The following is a 26248-nucleotide window of genomic DNA, read 5'->3' as shown; positions in this document are numbered from 1 at the left end:
CCCCTGTCCATCACCCATTTCCTAAACTCTACCCAAAGGCCTACTGAGCACCCACTGCCCGGTCCCAAATGCCATCAAGGTGTAATGATGCTTGCTCCTATCTCAAGCAGGCAGCAGTCACACAAAGTCTGGAAGACCAAATCCATTGCATTCTGCTCCTACAGCATCTGATGTTCGCCTCAGACGTTGGCCCACAGCTCTCAGGGGAAGAAACTGAAGAGTAAGTGCATTTTTAGGGTAAAAAATGAGCACGGTGTCTTTATGCAAATAGCCTTAAACTTTGGGGAGGGGCAAGAGGGAAAAAGAGGGAAGAAACCCATTTTAAAATCTTTCTGCTTCTGTTCTTTCTTCCTATTTATGTTTTCACTGTGGCTTTAGTGGCTCTTTAAAGATGTACTACAAAGCTTTTAATAAAAGCCAGAATGAAAGGCAGAATCCTCTTTAAGATCCTGAATCAGTCTTGCAATACGTGTCTAGACTCACAGGTTGCTAATACATTAACTTTTTAGAAGTGAGATATTGTAACACCCAGTAATCCCTTCAGCTGCTGCTAAACTCCCTGCCGAGGAGGCTGCGTGCTCCTGTTTGGATGGGAAGCAGCCACATTAACAATGACCCCTTTCAGAGCCATCTAACAGGCAAGTTGATCTCTCAAAGTACAGTGCATCGCTGTCTCTCGTTCATTTAGCCATCCTTTCCACCACTCTGTGAGCACTGACTGCTTTGCATCAAGCAACCACTGCTCTCAACTGCACGAAACACACAGGAGTTCGGTCCTGAAGTTGGAAGCAACGTGCTGGATTTGGCATTGATCCCACCACAGCTTGGGTTACACAGCCATTCCATCTGCACTGAGCAGTAGTCACTCCTCTGGTCACAGCTACTCAGCTTCTCTTCCCATGGAATTCAATTTTCAGTGCTGCTGGCCTCAAAAACATGAGTCCAAACATGAGTTCAAACAAGCTTTTATTGGCCACGGCAAGCATATTCTGCTGTAATTGGCACGTAGGAGACATACGATAGTTTCTAGGCCTAAATGTCATACCTATAAATTGTCTGCTGAGCAAAAGGAACAAGCAGCGTCTCAACAAAGTATGGATTTTATTCTTAAAAAGACCCAGAATTTCTCACTCACAAGCAGCGGCCGGACGGCGCCTGTTTGCAGTGGAGACGCTAACCTGCCCACTGTTTGTCTGGAGAATGCCAAAGAAAAGAACAACAGGTCACTGAAAAATCACCTGGTTTCTCTGAACAGAAAGAAATTGGTTTTGAGCTCTCATCTCCTGAGACCCGGCTCCTCCTCACCTCCTGCACGACCACAGGCAGCTCATTTCAGCTCAACCAACTCCTGTCACCCAGCTGTGAAGTGAGGACAAGAAGAGCTTTGTTCATCCAGGCTTTTGTTTGACTTCTGCATGCAAACTCCGCAGGGCACACACTCTCTCTCTTCCCATGTATGTAGAACAGCCGTTTTTTTCCATAACCAGCAAATGTTCCACAGCAGTCTGGAAGCCCCGCAGATGTAGGAGAGGTGTCTGGAAACACAAGAGAGCAGTACATTGCTCCCCTGTGCCGCCTGCAGCCTTCGGATGCAGATTCAGCTTCCTCGCTGCTCAATGCTGGGAGCAGCTGCCCCAGCAGCCACAAACCTCGGGAGCCCTGAGCAGACTGTGGTTAAATTTAGATTCTCTCTTCCCTGCTTCAGCTGGGCATTTCACAGACTGATTTCATTCCTCCCGTGCACTCAGTGCACTCAGAGGGATCCTTCATTCCTCTAGTCAGTTATTATCCTCCTGCAGGGAGAAGGGCCCTGTTTGTGCTGGGAACACCAGACAAGTTGTTCAGAGCAGAACGGTGAAAGCCGAGTCCCTTCATGGAAGCGTCAAGGCTGGGAACTCCTCTGCACGACACAGACCACCAGGAGCTGCATGCAGCACTCACTCCTGCTGCCAACCCTGCGACAAGCCCTGCAGGGCGAGGGACGGGCCCAGAAGAGCCGCAGTCCCAATCCTGCAAGGGGAGAATTCCCCAGGAGGAAAAGCCAGCAGCCTGCCCTCCGCAGGGCCGCACCAGCCCTTCATAACCCCTGTGCAGCCCCATCTGCTTCTCGAGCTCTGCCTGCAGCTTTGCTTTCTGGAGGGCTCAGAATTATCAAACCAAAGCCTTCTTCCTTGCCAGATCAAGAAAAGCTCAATGAAACCAAAACATCTTTGCCCTGGGGCCGCTTGATGCTTGCTTTAACTGTGCTACTCCATTAAGGATGATAGGATTTAAGTCTGACTGTCTGATTTGCATCAAGATTAATAGCAGCTGGTTAGCCATATTCCTTGGATATTAGCAGCAGAGCTTTTCTTCTGTGATTTCTCGTTGTTCCTCACATGACAAATGACTCCGGTCTCAGCAAACAGAGAAGTTTGGCTATTACCAGCAATTGAATGGTCAAAAATAAAGAAGAGAACCCCATATCACTGCTAAGCAGCCGGACACCAATTAGATGCATTGCTTTTCAGGATCACCATGCACATCACTTTACCCAGGTTTCAACCTACGCTGTGAAGCAACATTTCAAAGACAATTAAAACATCATAAGCAATCATGTGTGAATACTTCTGAACGCAGCTACTAAATAAGAAACAATGACAGATGAGCAAAGGGAGAAATCATAGAGTTTAATCTAACCCTTAATGGGTGCTTATTATGTAAATGATTATCCCAATTTAGAGCTAGCCACTTGTTACAGACTGGAACTATATCACAGCTTTTTCCACGCTGAATTCAAGGCTCAGTGGAGATGATGCTCAACAAGTTTATGGCAGTGAATATAGAACCGAGACTGACCATTCCATGCCCACGTGGACAGAAAGTCACTGGAATATGCCAACAGCTGGTTAGCACCAGAACCCAGAGGTGGAAGAGTTTCACCTGGCCTCACAGCTGCTGCAGATCTGACGGAAGTATTTAGAGAAGCATTGCCTTGAGGGAGAAGAGCGGCTGTCTCTGAAAATAGCAAAGGAGCCCAGGTCTTGGGGGATGCTGGCAATGGGCTCAAGCTGCACAGATGAGAAGGCAGAGTTGGAGAGGAATTACTGGCATCACATTCACTGCGAGGAACAGGGAAAGACATTAACCAGGACGGTCAGGGTGCTGTCAGCACAAACTAGTTTTGCTGCTCCCTGCAGAGTTTAACAAGGCTGGGCACCTTCAGTCAAGGCCGCAGTTGCCGGGTGATGCTGCACATCCCCTTGGCCAGCTCAGCATCCCCCAGCCAGGCTCTGCACCGAGGCAGCTGCCACTGCCCACCACGCTCCCAGCTGGCAGCTGCAAGGCCAGGAACCAGCTAACACCTCTGACCACAGTCTTACAGCCCCAGAACAAAAAGGGCGGTCTTCCCTGCACTCACACCTATAGCCCAAGGCCCTGCTAAAGGATGGAGTTCATTAGCTTCAAATTAGCTGCAGTGAAGCCAGAAGCAGAGGAGCACAGCGATGGCTCCAGCAGGTCTGGCCAGCTTTGGATCCCGCTCTCTAATTGTGGCCACGTGCACAAGCCTAGGAGAGGATATATGGCAGTGCTTAACTTTATATTAGAACGGGTAAGGGCTGAATAGCAAAGGGTCTAATTTTACATCCAAACCCTGCAGTGATAGAGGAGGAATTCAACGGAAGAGAAAGGGCAGTGTTCACCCACCTTTTACCCTCCTCTAATATTCTCTGTCTTCCCAGACAACTAATTCTGTTCTCTCAGGGATAAATCAACATCTTGCTCAGCTATTTTTCTCCTCCTCAGCTGCCAGCGTAGTCTCCTGTATTTGCAGCTAGTTCCCCTGACGGTCTGAAATTCACTCAATTACCCAATGCTTAGGTCTCGGACTCTGCTGCCTGCTTCTTCAGAGGGAACCCTGCCGTTCCTCCCTCAGGGCCTCTGACCTGACACACATTTCTTCTTAGTGAAGCTCACTTCATTAACCGAGCACTACCTAACTCCCGCTTTATTGCTTCCGTCTTTGCTTTTTTGGCTTTAAGGTTTTCTAATGCAAAGGGTTTTATCAAAGCAGATAGTCTGCAGCTGATGCTAGTGCTGCAACAAAACGCTCTGCTAATTGCCAGCCATCTGGAATTAAGCTGTTGCTCTCTGAGTCCAAGAGTGGCTCTGCAAAAGGCAAAATCAGCTCCTGGGTGTCATTGCCTCACACTGGCCTGTGTCTGAGATGGAGGGGGCTCAGCCCTGGTGTCTGACATCGAAAAAAAAGGTAGAAAGGAGACAGCTCTCATTTGCATGAGCAACCACCCACCACGCCGGGCCAAATATTGCCACGGTTTTCAAAAAAAGGATTAATTTGTGCTTGGAAAGAGAAGATTAAAATGAGTAGAATTTACTGCACATATAGGGAATGAAGAAAATTAGAGCTGTTGTGTCTTCGGCAGTGGTTCTCCCTCCCCATTCCCAGTGGTACAACATTAACTCACACGCTTGGACACAAACAGGACACCCTGGGATAACAAACAGACCTGGACGGGCTGCCTCTGCAATACAGCTCACGTCTGAAGTTGAGAGATTGTTTTCCCCTCAGATTTGTCTCCCCAAAGGAAAATGGTTAATATGCTGGGGTGTTTTCTTTCTTTCAAGAGTATGTGATTTATATTAGTGGGAAAGGTCTGGAAGGGCACTAGTTTCTTTTTATGGTTGCATGTCCAGGCACTGATGATGGCAGTGGTGCTGGCAGTGGCTGAGGCAGTACGGCTGTCCCAGCTGCCGTCAGTCCTGCAGTGCAGCATCTTGCATTGTTCAGGGCAACCTCAGGAGGTCCTCAGTGCCTATAATCACCCACAAAACAGGGCAGAAACTTCAGTGTATGCTTGAGCCCCCTGAATTCCAAAAGCCCTTCATTCTAACTGACCAGCACTGCAAAAGTTTTCAGCCTCTGACTCCCTCCCACAGAAATGAGGTGATTTGTGTGTTTGTTTAAAGGCACAGCTAATTTTTGTCAGGTCCACCTGACAGCATCCATGAGACACTTCCACTACTCAGCACAGAAGGGGAAGAAATTTGCATCAGTCTTTGGTTGTGGGGGAGTTCATCATAAATCTTAGCTTACGGCATGAGCTACGAGCAGCTTCACCCCAAGGCCAGCCCTACATGTGGTACTATGACCCTTAGCCTTAATGTGCTTATTAACACATCCTGCACTGCCTTCGTAAAAAGCTGCTAAAAACTAAAGGACATTTGAAACTGCTGTGCAGCAAGAAACACAAGTTTGCTGGTACGTGACTTGCAAAGAATTCTAATAATCACATAATTATAGCTACAATCTCTGTATATGTACAATTCACTCTGATGCAGAAAGAGGTGAAATTGGATAAGAGAATTCTCTCCCTGAGGATCCTTGCAGCTTGCACACAGTGACACCACAGCACGGCTCCCATAGCCTGCAGGGGGATCTGGGGGCAATCACCAACATCCAGCCAACCACCAAGTGAGCGCGAGGGGCTGGCACCCAAGGATGGGATTTCTGCAGCAGCACTGGTCCGTCAGTGGAACATCTCTGAGCAGAGCCCTCAAGCCAAGTACCTCTTAGGAAGGCAGAAGGAAAATCAGAGCTTAATACGAGCCTCTAAGAGCCGGATGTCAGGTTTACTGCCAGTTGCTCAGTCTCATGTTTTCATTCCTGCTGTGTTCCCAGTATTGCAGGGAGGCATACAACCCTTTGCTTTACTGGAAAAGGATGCTTTGGCATTTTTCCAGCAACCACAGCAAGCACAAGGCAATGCAAAACACAAATAACTTGAGACCATCACTTGAAGCTTCTACCCAAAGCCAGTTTGGGATGTTCAAGATTCTAAAGATGTTTTCCATGAAGAGAATAATGTCAGGTTGGAGATAGGCAGGATCAAAGATCAGGACACAGGGAGAAGTGACACATACCTATGTCTTGAAAGCATGAAGAACAACCACAGGCCAACATTTCTATTGGCAGAATGGACAGACAGACATTGCAGTGCAGTGTGAAATGGAAATGCTGAATGCTAACACAGGCATTGTCTGGACGCTAAGGGGACAAGCACTTCAGCATGTCTCATCAGAAAGCTCTTAAAAGTCAAAATCTGCTTTGCAAATGGCACATGGATTTGAACTCTAGACAAGGTGCTTATATTGTACAGAATTCTACAGTGCCAAAGGACCTCAGACACTTTCAGGGCTTCCTGAACATGTCAGATGTGTTCTAGGTACCCCAGGCACGAGCTCTGACAACAGCAAGATCAGGACTGATCAGAACTTGCACTTGGTCCAAAATAGCATGGGAGGTCAGCCTGGAAAGTAGGGTGAGATAAAGCTGCAGAGCCAGCTGAGTAGCCTGTGTTGCTAAGGAGACACATTATAGCATCCTTTAGTTGGAATTTCCTAAGCAAAGAAGGGCTCCATGCCCAGGAACATCACCGCAGCTCAGCCTAAAAGGGATGCAGACACCACTGGACCATCATCTGCCAGGCTGGAGCAGTGTCTCCCAGCCAACTGGACAAACAGAGCAAGCCTTCAGATGGCACCAAACCCACAGCCACACGTCTGCCGTAGTCCCTCTGCGAGATGGCTTCAGAGCGGGGTTAGAGATGACATCTCCTGCAGTGCTGAAGATCACAAGTTCAACCCCTGGCCCTTCGGTTATCGCACCGGAGACAGGACAGAGGATGGAGGAGAAGGGCTGTGAAAAGGCCACCGCTGGCCAGATGGTGGGGTAGTTGTATGTGGCATTTCTGCTGGCACAGTAAACTGCGAGGTGTCTTCCACTTACTTCATGGCTGTTCATGGTGTTTACTAACGATGCTGCCAGATCAGCTTCTCAGAGGATTTGCTGCAGAGGCTGCTTTGTGAAAGGCTGACGGCTTTCAGCATCACTACTGGAGACTTCCTGGAGGAAGATGAGGTAGAATCAGGCTGAACTGTTTCCCTATTTATTACAGCAACTTCACATCTCCACCATCAGCAGTAACAAGTTAAAGAACGATGGACAACACCCTCAATCTCTGTGATGCCCCACAGGCAGCTCTCCCAGGGGACACAGCACACCTATGGCTTCATCCCTACCAACTCCAGCTCTTTCTCCTGTGCTTCAATCCCTGATTTGCACAAAATAAGAGAAGCCCACAAATCTATGGAACACAGGAGGCTGTAAAGAGCTCTGGAACTCAGCAGCTGCAGGGGCAGGAGGGTTCCTCTATAAATGTCTTTTAAAAATATTCTTAATGAGGACAGACATGCTCAGCGTTCACAAACTCCAGTATCTCAGTGTTATTGGTTACCATTTCATCTATTATTTACATGAAAAGATCTGAGAAAAAAAAGCACTCTCTTCTGAACTCTTTCCATGACTGACTCAGCAGTTTAGTTTTTATGCTGGCTACTGTTTTGCTTCTCTTCTCCTTATTGCTAATTTCTTCAATTTTCCACTTAAAATCCTTACTTGCATGACAGCTCTGTCCAGCCTTAAGCAGATTTTCCTTGTCTTTCACTTCTATCTCATCCTTTCTTCACTCTTTTTTTTTTTTTTTAATTAAAACCAGCTTTGAATCAGGTCACTGAAACATTCCTTCCCCTGCCTTCTCCTCCTCCCCTCGGAGCTCCTCCCACTGAAATCCTGCAGGACCCTTCTGCAACCTCTGCGCATCGCTGTCACAGCAGCAAGGCTTCAAGATGGAGACCACGATCCAGATCCACCCCTTGGTGCCAGCTGCTGTGCACATGGCTGTCTTACACTCCTCACTGCTTTGGCTATGAACCTGCTGCAGGGCTTACTCCAGATGGATGGTAGTTGTGGTGTGTTAGTCTCAATCCCTTCGACATACAGCAGTGTGAGTGCTTCACACTTGAAAGGCATTTTCACATCTGCAGAATTAGGATCAGACCCTTGTGGGAGAGACTGCCTGGTCTAAAGGCATGTCTGCACTTTGTGGAGGAACAGTTTTAACAGAAGTAAGAGCCCTTCCATTTACACTACCCACTCTGCCCTGGCTTTCACTGAGAAAAGAGAAGAAAGCACTGTCAGGATGGCTCAGCTGGCATTTACCAAGATCCTAATGAGGCCCAGCTTTACACCTACCCTGACACAGCCTAAAGCACTGCTGCAGAGATTGTTAGCAGAACCGAGAGAGCAATGCCTCGTGAAAACATGTGCAAGTCAAGATGCCAGCAGCGACAAATCAAACTGGCACAAATCTGGGCAATGCTGCTGATTTCATGGGAGTCGCTCCCTGTTCACACGAATGAGTCAGCTCACTGTGTGGCCTTCTACATTTCCCAAGTCGTTCCAGAAAGATGGAGAAAGGATCCTTGCTATTCTTTCTTTGCCTAATTCTGGACTGCTGTAGAGATCCGCTGAGGGTTGGGAAAGGGGGAAACAAAGGGTTACACAGCCCATTTATAAACTCAAGTATCAGTTGTGCTCATTCACTTGTTCCCACTCCTGAAATAGCTGTTTTGCAACATGACCAATATTTTTCAGCTCCATTTAATGCTTAGCAGGATCATGTTTGCATCGAGGTCACAAAAACGACTGCAGTGTGCTGGAGAGGGAGATCCACGCTAGCTTTTAGCTGTCTGTCATGTGTACTTGCACCATCCCAGCTGCAGCAGGGAAAGCCACACAGACTAAACTGATCTTGCTTTTCCCAGCTCCTCTGTAATCCTGATGCTGCTGTGGGAAGTCTGTTACCACTGGAATAATGGAACAGAAAAACATACAAGCATAAAGAGCACTTACGGCAGCATAAACATTTGTGTAGATATCTCTGACAGCAGCCCAAAATAGATACCTGGAAAAATTATAAGAACTAATAGCAAGCATATATAATCTTCCCCAAGCAGACTCCCTGTGGCTCAGGGACATTCAGAGCTGGACACTGTATCCCTTGGCAGATTTCTTTTCCATTAATCAGACTAGAGTCCCTCAAAACTGCATAAACCACACTGCACGAAGGCATTCCTTACCAAACTACCAATGCAAGGAACAACCTCTTTTTGTCTCTTTTGATCCTGGCACCCACAGCAGGAGGCTTCACTCGGTGCTTTCCAGTTCTGGTGCTGGAAGCTGCGGTGCTCATTCAGCCTCCAGCCCTCTCCAGACCACTCACGACTCTGCAAACCTTTCATAACCCACTGCCTTCAGTCCCCTTTCAGATGCAGGAGTCAGAGTTCCCCAGTCACTCCTTGTACTGAGGCCTCCGCAGACTTGTGATGACTTTTGTAGCCCTCCTCTGAACCTCTCCCAGTTCTGCTAGATCCTTGATGAAATGAAAAGAACCAGAACGCACAATAAGGTGGGCTTCCAAAATTAACTCGCTCAGCAGTAGTTCCCACATCCCTGCTGCATACTGCAATCACTTCTAGGGCACTGCAACAGCTCCTGACATGCCTTTGCTGGGAAGAGAAGGGATGAAAGTGGAGGACGTATTTGATCTCTGCAATTGTTGCTATTCAGGAAAAGGGGCTGAACAAGTTCTTTCTAAGCAAAGGCTGAAAAATCAGTGCACCGCTCACAGAATGTCTCCCTGCAATCCTGGGCCTGTCCCCAGTCTCCATTATTTTGGGGAGGGAGAGAAAGCAGGAGACAGAAAAGGATTAGATACGCTCCACAGAGTAACCAGTGTGATCCAATTAGTGGCCTGAGCTAGGAACACGGCCACAGCTAAGAAGCAGCGAAGCCAATTGAACCCTGTCATCGTTCGCCTTTCACAACAGATGCCAGGTCTGGGCTCCTCAGCACAGCTGTCCATCACTTAGCTCCCCACCGGGCACAACCGAGCGCAAAATCCTGGCCAGAGAGAGAAGCACAATCATTTACCGAGCACCACAAGCAGCAAGAAGCAGATGGACCAAACCAAACCTTTCCCCCCAACCCTTTTCCACCAAAGACAACTGCTGACATCTTGCCAGGCGAACGAGAGGATCTCCAAAGAGCACCAGCTTTATAGGCTGACATCTGCAATCTTATCTGGTCTCTCTGGAAAGCTCCTCAACTCGGGGCAACCTTCACCTTTTTGATTTCTAAAAGGCTTATGTTAAGTGATTGTTTCACGTCTCCCCAGCATTTGTTCCCCTTTATCTTGGAGTCCCTGCTGCAGCTCACTGGCTTTTCTCTTTCTCTGTTCTACCGTGCATGCACTTGAAAACACTTTCATTGTAGGCAGAGATACTTGCTGCTAATTGATGCTTATTATTCCTTTTAAGCCTGTAATTGCTTTTTCTTGTCTAAATTTACTTCCTCTCTCCCCCCATTCCCTTCCTCAAACTGCTTTGGCTTTCTCCTCTAATCAGCCCAAATCCTGGTGTTGGAAAGATTATTTGAACAAGTGCCAAAGGTTTCGCTGTTGCTTTGACATGCTGGCTTTTCACATCTGTGGAGTTTACTTCAAATTCTTAAATATTTACAGCAAATTGGGTGGCCTGCCACCGGTAATCTCCCAGCTCTCTTAATGAGGGCAGATTTTAGGTGTCATCTCCATGCAGACTTTTGATTAGAAAGCTACAGAGGCTTCTTGGATTATCATTTCTCTCTTACACATCGAATCTCTGAGTCAGTTCTCTCAGTGGATAACGAAACAAACGAAACAAATCGCTATTTTGTTTGTAACAGACAGAGCATCAGGTCCTTCTGATGATCTGTTACTTCTTCCACAGGCTTTACTGGACTGTCCAAAGGAGGAGGATAATGATCTTTCATTTTTTACAAACCCAGTGGAGGTCTCCAGCTTTCTTAACGCAGCCACCACGCTGTATCTACCCAGTGTTTAGGGCTTACCTCAACAGCTGCAGGGAGCCACACAAGCCATTCTTCCCAGCTTGTGCAACTCCCTTCAGACAGCATGAGAGCCACCCCAAGACATGAAGCAAAGCCCTTCCAGCAATCGGTCTTCGCTCTTCATCTGATCTCGCCTCCAGCAACTGAAAGAGGAAGGGATGCAGAAGGCCTGGAAGGAATGGTGGAGCTGATGAGCACAGGAATCTTTCCGCTGGCTTTGCAGGGCTGAGTAAGACAGAAACATCTTCCATCAGGAAGGAGGGTCAGAGCTGAACACAGACCCAGCTACAGAGGAGGATTAGGCTTGCTATTCGAATGCCTCACCAACCTGAAGGACTTCCATCCTGGAACCATAATCTTTCACCTACCTTATATCTGTATTGCTGTATGAACACCACACAGCCCACCCAGGTCTCCATGGGAGAAGCAGGGGAAACTGCCTGTGCCTGCACTTGGGAGTGCCTGGTGAGCAGCTCCATCTGTGCCATTTTAGACAGTCAGCCACCAGCACCGACGCCACAGAAATATCTTCTGCACCTCAACGTGCCGAGCCAGAACAAGGAGGAACAAGAGCAATTACTATCACACAAGAACGTTCACTGCTGGGAGTTCGCTGCACTTCATTTTAAACAAGTTTCTTTTGCAGCTCTAGTGACCTGAGGAGCCAGGAATATGAACACTGACAAAAGAAACAAATAAATAACGCATTCCAATTACAGCTTTAATAAGATGCTGGAAGTCCATGTGGATGCAACAGCAATTTCTAATTAAAAACATGCAATTAATTATTAACTTGAAAAAGTTCCAGTATTATTCCAGCTTGTTAAAATCAAGTGTGCTCTCACGTTGAATTCAAGATAATGATCGTTAATGCTCTGAGGTGTTTTTCTGTTTGTTTGTTACTAATCTTATCAAGGGAGAAGGTAATTTTTCAGACAGCAAAACTGCTGCTGATAGGAGGCCATTAGGAGTTGCTCTGATGGCTAATCACCCTCATTTGCTAAAATGACTTGCACAAGAGCCTCATCCTTCTTTAAAGGACTAGATCTTGCCTATTTTTCTGGATGATACTTTCTTTAAATCCTCTCAGATGCCCTTGTGGGCAGCAATCAACAAATCCAGGAAGGCCATTCAGTCTGCAGCACCCAATGACCACAGCAGATGAGTCCAAGTGTGGCTTCGGGACTTGAGCTCTTCTATACAGGAAAATGTGGGTAGTGAAACCATATAGCACAGCCTAGGATGCAGCCTCAATATGGGAGTCCAGGAGAAGAGCATGGCCAGAGATTGCTATGAACACTGTGGGTACGTTTGCATCTCTGTGAGGAATCTCATTTTGGGAATTACTCAATAAACTCACTGCTAGAATGAGCTGAGCCCAAGCCCAGCATGAACCATGCCAAGAACTTGCTGTGTACCAGATAACTGCTCGTGGAAAGGAAACATGAGACCAGGGGTAAGGAAGAGGGTTGATCATGTAATCAGTAAAGAAATCTGTGATTTAGATACTTCCATGAAGCTCTGCCACCAGGCAATCATTAGAATATTTGCCCTTGGATCATGAATCTGGCAGCAGAGAATCAAGTAGATCCTCCTGACACGTATAAAACGTGTGCAAAAAGTGGCGAAAGCAGTGGCTCTGGGCTGCTGGAATAGAAAGCACCCTCAGGAGAGGCCTGAGGCAGTGAAAGTTCGGAGTCAGACATCAAGAGCTTCACATTTTATTGCAGGGGGGCAGATCCAGCCCTCATGGAAGCAAGCAATTTCCAACTAACAGACAGCATAGCCTGGTGGATCAAAGATTGCGTTGGGGCTTAGGAAACCAAAGCTGATTTTTCAGCTCTCCCGAGTAATCTGGCTTCTCTCTATGCCTTAGCTTGAAGCGTAATGGAACAATAGTCTCCCTCTTTATGCACACAGCACAGCACCTGGCAGCTTGGTTCTACCATAATACAGTGGATATTAATAGAGGAGCTGCACTTCTGTATTTAGCTCCCTATTCTGGATGGAGATGAAAATGAGCTGAACTGTGAATCTAGCTAACAATGTCCAAAAACTCCCTGGGTGGAACACAGAGCGATGACAATCCTCAAAATGCCCGGAGAGATTTCCTGCCAGCTGAATGGCTTCTCTGCGAGAAAAAGGACGGCTTTAGGGGGGGAAAAGAAAAAAAAAGGACGGCTGGGAGTAGAGAAGCTGGAAAAATAGCCGAGGGGGTCTTTCCTCCCGTTCCCTATCATGCACACACCGCTCAACAGCAACACAAAAACAACCACCACAGCAGCTTGTCTGGGCAAGATTATTTGGCATCGCAATTCTTGGGAAGCACTAAGAGCCTGTCAGCACTACACACAGTGAGAAAAGCAGGAAGAATACTCAGCGTGCCCTTTATTGATTAGAGTTCATTTCAGCCTGCATCTCTATCTTTGAGGTCAAGCGGTCACACAATCTGGAGAACTTCTGGAAATGCCTGAGTGTCTGAGCTTGAGGCATAAATGAGCCTTTCCTAACCTCCTTCCTTTCCTTCCACTACAAAGGAATAAAGAATCATCTGTTTCCCAGGGTTTGGGTCTGAGCCTCTGGGCTAGTGGTGATTTATTTATGGCATTGTACATGACACCCCAAGTGCTAACGAGGAGGTGTTTTAATGAATTAGCCACCCTAGCAAGCAAGAAGAGGAAAAGAAAAAAGGCAAATAGCAAGGAGACACCAGATAAAACAATACAGTCTGTGAAGAATGCTTCCCTATCACCTGTCTTGTGCACAGAAGAACCACACCACAACTGGAGAGTTACCTGGCAGCACCCCAAAGGGATGCTATGTTAGATCAGGGCATCTTTCCCTGTAACTGTTCCACATGGAATTCATAGAAATCAGAACGTTTCACCCTCCCCAGCCAGTGCCCAACACACCCCACACAGCCAGAGGTTTCTGTGCATGCTCACAGACCTGGCTTTGACAGCTGTCTGCAGGTGACAGAGGCTTTCTGGAAGCCGGCCCATAAAGTGATTTTGAAGCCCTGAGGTGTTTTCATGCCATGCGGTGTTGGGAGAAAAATACAGGACTCTTTCCTGCTCCCCAAAGAGAGCGAAGGCATGCCTCGCTGGTGGGGCTTGCTTACCTTATGTATGCACATCTATTTGGGAACTTCCATTTGAGTCGGTTTGTGCAGGGTACAAAAATTATTCCTATATTTAGTAGAAATACACACATTTCAAGAAGTAGAATAAAATTGGAAAGCTGCTCTTTTAGGTATGCAAGGGTGTTTACAGGCTTCCTGATTTCCATGAGACAATCCAAAAACCATCAGAGCAGCACAGAACCTTGCAGAATCTCTAGCACATACTCCCTCTCTCCCCTACTCCTCTTCACTATGACCCATTTTCTTGATTTTCTCTTCTCAGATTGCAAGTCAAAGCATTTCGACACCCTGCCCTTTCCGAACACTGTGTGTCAGAAGATCTACAGGGATGGCAAATCACGTTTCCTTCTGTCTAATCCATGCAGGCAGCCGGACCACTTTCATCCACAACTGGGTGCCTCTGGGATAATGTCAGAACCAGGGTGTACCAGTGGTGGGGACCACCACGACGCGAACTAGCAGGCACACACATGTGTGATACAGGAGGTGACCCAGACCTCTGTGTAAGTACACCTAAAAATAGGAAGAGATCATCCTGCAGGAGCTGAATTTAGTACTAGGAGAGGCAGAAAAAAAAATCACTTTGCTTTGAAGCCAGCAAGAGGAAGTCAGACTGTCAAAGAAGATGCACAGAAACAGAGAGAGCAAGGCCAGATTTACACCAGAGAACAGCCAGGATCAGAGTCTGGGCCACAGTAATGGGTGTTTGCAGCACAGCTGCCTTCAGCTTGGGTAAAAACCCTTAATAGCAACCAGGCTGATGTGCTTGTTACTCTAAACCTGTATATAATCACTGACACCTCTGGTGCCTGGTAACCTGCCATTCTAATTTGGCAAATAAGACAAATACAGATGTTTCATCGTTGTAAAAAAGGAACGCATAAAGAGAACCATGCACTGGCATACATAAATACTTCTCTTAGATGCTTCAGATCTACTTGCTTTTTGTTTTTTTAAGATGCTTCATTGATTTCAAAAGCAAGATTCCTCCTCCCCGTATTCTCTTGCCACATGTGGCAACCACTCAAAACCACGAGGAAAACAAAGTAGGTTTCTTTAACACAAATCAAACAAGCATTTGCAGTTCCCAGTTCCCTTTGTGCAAACCAAGGGCTGTGTGGGATTTCAGGAAGGGGGGATTCAGGAGGCAGGCAGGCGCTCAGAGCAGCACTAACATGTTCTGACACCTCACTCCTGTCTCCCATATGACAGCCTTGCACTACGCTGGGATTTAAACCGCTCAGGCCTTTTCCCATATGACACAAACGTGCACAGCTCCCAGGCTCCTCCATGGGCCCTGAGGTCCTGTGCAGAGGCACCTGAGCACAGTCAGGTCACTCAGGATGTGCCCTCTTGACTGAGATAGAATGAACTTCAGGGAAAGCATCCACATGTGCCCTGAGTGAGGCACAAACCGGGAGAGGTGAGTTCTGCTGGGGTCCCCTCCACCAGAAGAAGGAAAGACAAGGGAGATTTCTGCTCATCCTTCTTAACCCTGCCCCTGAGTAAGACTGGAGGGCTTTGAAGGAAGCAGGAGGTGATCACAATATCCTTGCAATACAGCAAGGATACAAGCTCAGTGTAAGTTCATTATAATAACCTGTACACAAGCAGTAGTAGAGTTTCTTACTGCAGGTACACAGATATATGAAGCAAAAGCCTTTCCTCATACCCATGGGCCTCACCATCCAAACAATCCCCCTTTTCTGAGTACAGTGTTCTTAAGACGGTTTAAACCCTTGTTATGTGTTATGCATCATTATAATCCCCTTCTTTAACTCTGCATTATTGGCAGGGATTTGAAGACTGAGCAGGCAGCAGACTTCGATCCCTCACTGAGAGATCTCGTGTCTCAGCAAAGCGGGCAGAGCCGTGGCTGTAGGGAGCCCAGGACAGCACGCAGAGAGCTGGCACTATGCGTGGTCCAAAAGAAGCAGCAGCCCTACGAGGCTGGAGCCAACCCTTCCCACAGCACCGCGTGTCACAGCTCCTGGGAGGCAGCATGGGACCAGCTTCTTCAAAAGTTCTCTTTGGTTATTTCTGAATTGGAGGAATTTTTCCCAAGAAAAAAGTAAGACAAGTCCCAGGAAGGAAACTGCTATTCTTTATAGAAAAACAACAAAGTGACTTAGCTAAAGCCAAGGAAAATTTAGCAGTATAAAAAGAAAAGCATCCTGTGAAATTCTAAAAACGTAGCGACAGATGTGAAATGACAGTATGTCCTCAACAAGTATATTTTTACAGCGGAATCTGAGAGGTCTCTGAACACATGAGCTTGTTCCCTCTCCGTTATCCAACACCAGAGCAGAAAACATTGGAAAGCCCTGTTGAGGCAGAGGAGGAAAGACACGCCAGTTTCTCAACGCAGCAATGAAGGCAGGGAAAAGTGAAGGAATCAGAGATCTGCGCCTCACTTTGTGCCCCTCAACCTGCCCAAATCACAGAGAATAGTTAAAGAAGCAAATCCTGAGATGGTTCAAAAAACAAGATAGAAGGGAGCTGCAAGCTCACTCAAGGGGGAAATCATAGCCCTGCTTCAGCTCCTATCAGTTGCTGGGCAAGTCCTGAGGTAGAAGTGGGGCTCACAGCATGGACAAACCTGCTGCAGCCCTGAAATCCTTCAGAGAATCCTGGCTGAGCACCGGGCTGACCCCACAGGGGGGCAGCCACAAAGCGCCTGCTGGCCAAAGTTCCTTGGCTGGTTTGTTTATGGTTTGCAGATAAAGGAGCAGGTGGTGAGGAAAGGTTTTCAAAGGCTAAATGCTTGATGCCCAAGCTTCTTTCCTGGCTGGCAAAACTATTCATTTATTTCCATTTTTTGAAGAGTACAGCCAGAACCCCAGCTGCTGAGCGTGACCAGAGAAGATGCGCACACAGAGAGAGCTGCAGCCATCACACACAAAACACACTGCAGAGAAAGAAGGGATAAAACAGTCTTAAGGGAAGGAAAAACAGGCTGGAGCTTTCCCCAGAGGGCCTCCTTGAGCTGCCCTCCCTCTGCGTGCTTGGTAACAGGTATAAGGTGATTTTGGACAAGATCCATCTTTGTGATGGCCACTGACTTGTATGTCCCCACTGGCTCCCACTGTGGAAAGAGCCAGAGGGTGGAGAGGAGGAGAAAGGGCTGTAAGTTCCACATCCCCCTGCCACTTAAACACTGCTCTGCTCAGTACATGGGTGCTCTGGACTACAGTGATTAAGCAGCAGATGGTCAATCAGCAGCTGCATCAGGGTTTGGCTATTGGTGTTAATACACACTGAGGTTTCAGAAGGTCTCAGTAGAAAGAAAGGCAATAGATGTGCAGTGAGGCCACCTGGCACTCATCCATCTCCTCCCACCCCACATAAAGAAATGAGCAACAGAGATATAATCACTGCCAAAACAGGAGTTAGAGCCAGAAAATGTGCACCTCCCCTACCAAACTCATGACAAGATGCTGATCTCAACATGGAATTCAAAGGATCAACTAGAAACCAGGCTCAAAGGCAATCAGCGCTCCAGAGCAAGGCTGGAGCTCACTGACAGCAGTGCAGCATCCGTGCCTCACTGCTGAGCTTGAAGCAGGAAAGAAGGACAAATGCAAAGAGCATCTCTGTGCATTCCTGTCTATCCTGGTTTGACTTGGACACCAATCAAAGCCATTAAGAGAAAAAAGCAATACTTAGCCTACCTGTGCAACTCAGATGGGCACCTGCCAGAGATGAAAGAACACCACACAAAAGCCTGGACATGCAGCTAACATTGAATCTATGATGCTAAACAAATCCAGCCCATGAGGTAATCCCTGACCTTCAGCTGCTGTAATGTAATGTCGCATTCCAGAACTATTCCCATCTGTACCTGACTAGTCGTTCCTTACTACTGCATTCCTTTGCTGAACCACTGCATCTCACAACCAGCTCTCCTTTAAGATTTACAGCTATGTGTAAGTTTCCATATCACACCATTTCTCAGTCTGGCTTTTAGAAAACTATTCTGGCTTGTTCATGCCCTACCCTGCTGCGTTATTCCTGTAAGTCTGTGCTTGGAGGCTTGCATTTTGGGTGATCCGTTATGAAGCCAGATGTTGGACTTGATGATGTTTGTGGATCCCTTCTGACTCAGGACAGTCTATGATTCTATACTGCTTGCTTCTTTTTATTACATGGTGTGGGTTTTTCTCCTTTCAATGAAAGCAGATGTTCAATGCACATAAGCCCAAACTTTCCTTTGCAAACCAATGCAATGTCAGACTCTCTGAGCCTTTAGAGATGTGTACTCTAGGCTCACATTGTTAACAAAGCTGTCGGAATAGGAGCTTCTAAACAAGCTGCACACGCTGTCTTTGATTTTGCATTTATGATCTGTACTTCAGTATTTGCTTTGTTGGAAGGAAAGAATTCAAGCAACACGACGCTGATCGTTTCTTGTTACCCCAATACTGTGATATGAGTGGATCCGACTTCGTAATCTCAGCACTGTTAATACTGATTAAAACCAAATTATTTCACATTTGTATCAACCTTGGCAGCAGAGTCTCCCTTGTCCTTCAGTATTAGCAAACGAAGCTCTGAAGCAGCTGATGCCCAGAAAAGCGGACGATGCCCCCGGAGAAGGGAAAGCAAAGAGGCTTTGGGAGAAGGAGGTGCAGCAGGAGGTCAGAACTGCTCCTGAAGTCACTGATTTTTCACCGTGGCGGTGTCTGAACTTCTGCAGAGCTTATCTGTGCTTGTTGCTCACTTCCCTCCCAAGGTGCTTTATCCTTTGGATGCAGTCATTGCTGTAACACACCAGTATCACGCACAGCGGATTACGGTAATTAAAAAGCCTGCTGCACTCTTTGCTGGAGTAGGTAGCAACGCAGAGATGCTGTCACACACAATTCAGTCTAGAGCGAGGTGATTGCTGTCTACAAAACTAATACAACAAGATGAAAGGTGCTTTGTGCAGCCTGGGGATTATCTCCTACTACCCAAATCCAGCACAATTTGTTCAAATCCCCAGACCTCCTCCTTATAGCATATCCTGGGCTATTTACATTATATTTAGGAATAGAAACTGTTCCTGGGAAAGCCAAATAAAATCCAAACTCTAGTGTAACTACAAGACCAGGTTAAAAAGACAAAGAAGGTATTTAATAGCAGTATTGGTGTTTGCTGGCCACAACCACAGCCCTGTTGTGCTAGGTGCTGTGCACACGGGGAGTAAGACATCCCCTGCCTCATTGGCACAGACAGCTCTTAGATCCTCTAATCCTCGCTTTGACGAGACACGATGCAGCTCCTGGAAGCCCTGGGATTTAAAGTCCTGCAGAGGGGTCCAGGCAGCGAGAGCGGAGAAGGGCCCAGATGCTTCCTAAAAATAATCTATTACTGAGGAAATGCTGCTAAGCTGGGTTTTTTTGAATTGATTTATATTTCAAGTTTACGAGAGAAAAAAATAACCTTCAGTGAGTCAAACTGTTAAGAAGTCGCATCGTATTATTTCACCAACCAGCAAAAGCCCAGCAAAACATCCAGTCAAATGGATTCCTGTAGAAAAGGGTAATTTTTGCAGAACTGACATTGTTCTCCTTAGAAAAAAAGAGGATGGATGAAAAAGAAAAAAAAAGGCAAGCACATGTTTCTAATCAGATGAGAGAGGGAAAGGAACGCTTTTTACCACTCTGAAATTCAGTGTTCCTTGAGACTTCAGCATCTCCTGTCAGCAATGCTTCACCAACATGTCAGAGCTAACTGAAAGGTAAGAATTGTGTTTCTGAAAGAGCCACCTTTTCTCCAACTGAAATGTTTATTTTAAAAGATTCCATACATTTCAAAGCTGCGAGCAGTTCCAATAACTTTTGCCCTACTCTATCTTGTTAAGTAGATCATTCTTCAAGCCAGCGAGTCTTGTCGTCCACGTACAGACTTTAGTAAAACAGAATCCCAATATCCAGTAGCAAATTAATGTTCTGGAAGTAATTAGAATCACAGAATGGCCCGGGTTGGAAGGGACCTCAAGGATCGTGAATCTCCAACCCCCTGCCGCACGCAGGGCCACCAACCTCCACATTCAATACCAGACCAGGCTGCCCAGGGCCCCCTCCAACCTGGCCTTGAACACCTCCAGGGACGGGGCATGCACAGCCTCTGTGGGCAGCTGTTCCAGCTCCTCACCATGCAGACTGCATCTGGGGGCTGTCCTGTTTTTTTTAAATTCTGAATTAGGATTGCTAAGAGAAGTTTGAAAACAATTTGGAACAAACTCTGCATCTTATTCCCCCAAACAGCCCAACAGGAGAAGATTTGTCCAACCTAGGGCTGATGACCCTCTTACTACAAAAGAATATATCTATTAAAACCATCCAGAGGTACTGCTAACACGGCCATCACACCCTCACCTCTTAAAGCAGGTTACTTCCCTGCTTTCTGTAGGCATGGAAGAAGAACTGAAATACAAAACACAGCTATCTCCTGCTGTATCTCCAACACAAGCGTGAGACCTGCAGGACACACTGCTCTCTCCATGCCCATCTCATGCCTCTGGTTTGCCCCCTCAGAGAGTGCCCAGCTGCAATGAAATCCCAACCCCTCCTCCCAGACAGACAGGCTGCCCTGTGTGCAGCAGGGCACAGCCAGCCCCCAGGAGGCTGTGTGTAAGCAGGCCAAGTTATGTGGCTGGTTCCACAGGTTGCCAAGGAGCCTAAGATCCACGTGAGCAAGACAGATGAGCGAGCCAAATGCACAGAGCACTCTGAAGGAAATGGGAGCTGAAAAGATTCGTTTGTCTCTTTGCTTCTTGTAGTGTCAGCTCAGCCTTGGTCTGGGGGTGGAGAGGAGGTCCCTCTGATCCACCAAATGGACTTTTGCCCACTCCCAGTGGAGCCTGCAGGTTCCAGCACGTGGCGCTCAGAGGCCGTCGCACCATCGGAAGCCAGAAGAAAGCGTAGCTCAGAGCCAGGGAAAAGGGCAGCAGAAATGAAGAGGTCTGATGAGGCGCGACATTATCAACTCCTGTTGTGACCACCGCAGACAGAACAGCCTTTGACACGCCATCTCTGGGCACCTCACTTGGTTGACTTTGACAAATGGCTCTCTGCGATTCTTAAAGGGGAAGAAAAATAATAAAACTCTACCCTTGGGTCACGCTACCCATCCAACTTATAGATACCATTTATCACTCATCTGATAGCTTAAGCATATCTGCATAATAAGTTACACGCAACCAGAGAAGCTCTCTATATTTCACAAATCCTTAGCAATGCATTTTTTAATAGAAAACATCAATCCCAAGTAGCCCAAAGGAACAATCCCTCTTTAATCATCCACCATGCTAAGGACTAATTTCAGACAAAAGCTCGGCTCTCCAAGTCACCCATACCATGTAATAATGCAGACAATTCCTAAACTCACAGGGAAAGGTTCGGTCGCCTTTTCAAAGCTGGATTGCAGATCCTGCGTTAATTACTACGGGAAATTACATCTCCAGTAATACTCAGCAAGGCTTTACAATAAATGCTGTCTGATCTATTCCTGCTCAGCCTTGAACTCTTTGTGGAATATTTGTAAATGTAATGGGTACTTCATTTCCACCGCTGCTCCTGAATAATTCATACAGTGGAAGATCCTTGCACGGCTCCGTGAATCGAGAGACTTGGGGTATTTTGTTCTCTATAGTTAATGGATTAAAACAGTTTTCTTCAGCTATGAAACCAGGTAATTTATCACCACAGAAAGAAGCATGGTTCATACATCACTGGCTCAACCTAGAAACCCACCTGAGTGTAGGGATAGCGGAACTTAACAACTCACAAATTTTAAATTAAAAAACATTTTTAAATGATTTTAAAATGTTGTCCGAAAATCCAAAGAAGTTGCAAAATTAAATGCTGAAGAACTGCTTTGGATCAGCCAAAATATTTGATTTCCTTTTTTTTTCCAGGCATTTCATTCACACTCTACTTTTTTTTTAATTTCCTTCCCATGGAACAGTACATTTTGAAACATCATTTTGAAAAGAGAAAAAGAAATAAATCAAAACTCCTTTCCATTCAGAAAATGTCATAACTGGGAGCTCCAGCTCTTTCAAGTTATTCCTCCCCAGCTCCCTTCCAAGCACAATTGTCAAAATCAGTAAGATTTCCTGAGCAATTGCTGTTTCATCAGAATGACATTTTTCAAGAGAAAACTGTTGTGACAAAAAAAAAAATCAAACCCCAAACCCAACAAAACTGAACATCTCTGATCCAATTGTCTTTGACAAAAGAAGATGTCTTGAAGACACAAAACCTTTCTTTGGGGGAGTCCCAGAACATCGGCATGACACATCCAGGTTGTGCTTGTAAGTTCTTCTCAGGTAATCACAAAAGAGAAATGAAAACAGCCTGAAGCCCAGAGGCCAGAGATACTTCAAATATGTTCAGGGCCAAGCAGGGGCTTTCCCACATCGCAGCTCTCACACCTTTTAACTAAGGAAATTGCGAGTTCCAACCTTAAAGCGCGTTGACAAGAATACTGATATCCTGTCAGTGTTCCTCTCTGGAGGTGTGCAATGGCTGCTCCAGTGCAGGATTTGGTGTTGCAGCTCTTTCCATTTGTGTTTGTGCCATCTGCATTTAAATCTCTGGGTCCCTGCTCTCATGGCAGCACTTCTACACCTCACCTACCTCTCAGTTCCCACCTGACCACTTCAGTTAGGACTGAGATGCTCAGCCAAGGAACAGCTGCACTGTCTCTGTACAATTAAGTTAATTTATCAGAAGAAAATTCAGAGCTGTCATACTTTGCTGGAGTCCTTAAAAGCTGTGTTTCCTAAGCTTCATTGTAGGGCACCACTTCCATTTTCTTAATGTCAGCAACAAATCTCAAATCACATGTTAAAAACAACTCTCCCTGCCTCTCTGCCAAGTGAAAAAGCCCATGAACTCACTTGGGGAGACCAAGTCATTTTCTGTTTGGCTCAGTAACCACCACGGGACACAAAAAAGATTCCCTGGAGCCAAATGTTGTTTCTGTTGGACACCTCTACAACCCCTCCTCTGTGAAAGGACTGCACAGCTGTAACTCACAGCATGGGCACAAAGCCACTCAGGACAAGGAGACATTCCTCAGCTGGGGAAAGTTCACAGTTCTTTGGATTCACAAGGCAGAGAAGGCTGTTGTGCTCTCCCAGAGATTTGATTCTGCAGGGATAACAGTGGCAAACACAGTGCAAACTGCCTCTGTTTATTTCCTCCAGCAAAGCGGATGTGACTCAGATGCTCAGTGCCCACTTTCAGAGGAAGAAAGGGTTATTTCTGTGTAACCATTCTGCTGACCTTCATCTCTCAATTCGTGCAATCCAGGTTAGGGTTTTTGAAGCAATATGGTGTGTTTTGCTCCTTGCACCCATCTCTGAGCAAGGAAGGAGCTGAGCAATGCCTGGCAGATCACAGCAATGGTCTGTCCAACCAAAAGGTGCTGCAGAACATATATTTTCCATGCTGAGCAGAGTTTAACCAAATTCAGAGCTCTGATCTTTGCCAGAAAAAAATGTCTTTTTTTGTCCCACATATTTGCAGAGTTCAGGGCAAAGACCGCCTAATGCAGCATCAAACCTCATTGCTTCATATCACAGACACTGTGCTTTTCTTGCTAAGCCCTGCAGGAATCCTTCCCCAACCGATGCAGCAGGTCCTTAACCCACAACAGCCAACCTGAGCAGCCTCTGTGTGAGGCTGCCTCCCTAGCAGAAGATAACATCCTTGCAAATCCCACAGCCTGTGAAGAAAACACCAAATTTTGCTGGTGATAAACAGCATAGCATCTGCCCAGCGGAAACAAGACAGTTGCTGAGATAGATAGCCCTACAAAACTGAGCACTCTGCTCCAATTTAATTAAAAAAGTATTTGGGAAAATGATAAGTGCATGATGGAGCTCGGAACTATCTAGAGTAGACATGAAGCTCTGCAAGCTTTAAAAAGCAATTAAGACAAAAATCACCATTAGTCTGGGGGCCAATACATGAAAAAGCACAACAGCCTCGAGGCATAACAAATAGGGGAGAAATGCCACCTCCCAGCCAGTGGTCAGCAGGGCTACTGGAGCATCTTCCTCTTTGAAGCCCAGGCTGAGCTGGTGTCATGCAAGGCAGAGCTGTTCAACACACAGGAACACGAACATGGACCAGATTTTTGATTGAGCTCAGTCATGTTCTGTTCTCTGTGGGCAGCTCAGTACAGTGTGTGACAGGACCATGATTTATTTACACGCTCTTGAAATTCTGGGGCCTGAGATGAGAGAATGCAGGGAAAAGGATGCATGAAAGAAACAAAAGGGCCTCCTCCCTCTGCTAGGCTCATCAGACGTCTGCAGTTCTCTTATTCACCTACCATGAAGGGATGTGCATGAAGACAGACGTCAGCCCTGGCTCACAGGGGCCAAAGAGGACTTCTCTGTGACTCTGGTCCAGAATGAGGGATCAGTTGATACTTCTTCAGCCATTCCTTTTCTGCTTGCACTCACACCACTTCACCTTTGCTGCTCTTTTCCCCCCAGGTGGGAACTTCAAAGTAGGCAGAAGAATCATTAGGGCAGTTTGGAAATAGAGGTTTTCCAGGAGGCCTGTCCCACTTCCCCATCACCAACCCAGCAGTCCTGAGCACCAGCTCACAATCTGGGTACACCTCAAACAAGAGGCCACCAGGCTATTCTAAGTTCAGGCCACACAGTAAGCACATTTCTGCTCACCAAAAAAAAATACATATCCTTCAGCTGGTAAAGCAGGTCCCTCTCCAAGAAGGACACCAGAAGTACCACCTCTGCTGGAGCTGCTTTCCTAAACTGCTGTAGGGACCACAACCTGTTTTAGACAGTGAACAGTACAGCCTGGGATCCCAGACCACTGGACAGAATGGGAAACTGAGGCAAACGTCAGCTAATAAACCAGTGGCAAAAAGAACAAAATACTCTCCACTTACAGTAAAGTGAATTTTGGCTTCTAGTTATCAATTGTACCACCATGACATACCATGAGAAGCCTAAAGCAGACTGTAAGATGACCCCTCCAAATGTCTGCATGATGCTGTTGTGGCTGAAGACAACAGCTCAAGGACAGAGGAGAGAATCTGAAACACTGGAGTTCCCACCTGCAGGTGGTTCTGGATGTTCGTCCACATCCGATTTCACTGTGAACAAGAAGTTGAACATCTTTGAATAGAAATGCCAAGAATAGAAATGCCAAGATTTGGAAGCATGCAGTTCCTTGTTTCTGATAATTATCCAAAAAGGAAAGACATAAATAAAAACATGGTTAATGTGTTGTTTCTTTATTGCAATACAAAGTAAAAATTATAAGCGTCTCACTCAAATCAAAATAAAAGCATTTGTTTTGACACATTCCAGCTTGAAACGATGCTGGAAGAGATATATTTCCATTCAATGTTTTGATTTTGACAAAACTGTTTTCCAAAAAAAAAAACCCATTTTCCTACATATTTTCTGCCAGCTCCCAGAGGGATCAGTCAAAGCTTCTTGGAGCTCAGAGTCATTAGCAAGCTGTCACATAGCTGAGACCTTAAAATGCATTTGACACATCAGATCACAGTTCTATCAGACCTGGCAAGCGTGCCAGTGCTGGATCGTCACGTCTAACACTTGGATCAGAGTCCATTAAGATTCATTTTCTTTCTTGACAGAGAAAGAGCAAGGAAGTCAGTCTAGTTCATCCCACCCAGCCAAAACCATGGGCTCTTGTGCTCTGCAGGAGAACTTCACAGAGGATCCAATGGCATTCCCATTGCACAAACAGCACAGTCACACCCAGCCATTCAAGCCTTCAAGGTGAAGGAGAGCAGCAGTAGCCAAGACTTCAAAAGAAAAATCAAAAGAAAACAGCATGATATTTATAAAGAAACAGGCTCTTGGGGATGTAGAGGACACATCTCACCGCAGAGCCTCTGCCTGCTAATGTCCTGCTAATGCATGCTGAAGACCCCATGTAAAGGCTGCAGAGGGCAGAGCATACCCGTGTTGGAAGAACAAAGGCTTGGAAGTGACCCATCTCCAAGGTGACCTCGTGTTTCCCACAGAGCTGAGTGGTTTTCACATTGGCTATTTAGATCACTGACCTCTCCAGCTGTTCTCTCTGAGCACTGAGATAATGACTTTCTGGGAAGAAGACTGCTCCTGCTCCATTAAGCAAACCTAAGGCCTTCACAACATGACCCTGCACCGAGTTCTCTTCTTGTAGTTGAAATAAACATATGTTCAAACAGCACTGATGCAAGTCTGAGTCCAGGTGGTCATGCAGGGCTGTTGTGCAGGCAGATGTCCCCATTTATACACAGGTACTTTCAGTGCACGGCTTGTCTGCCTT

The sequence above is a fragment of the Lagopus leucura genome, unplaced genomic scaffold (genome assembly GCF_019238085.1).
Source record: "Lagopus leucura isolate 7727_CA_CO unplaced genomic scaffold, USGS_WTPT01 Super-Scaffold_100024, whole genome shotgun sequence".
Taxonomy (NCBI): domain Eukaryota; kingdom Metazoa; phylum Chordata; class Aves; order Galliformes; family Phasianidae; genus Lagopus; species Lagopus leucura.
This window is presented reverse-complemented; position numbering follows the sequence as displayed.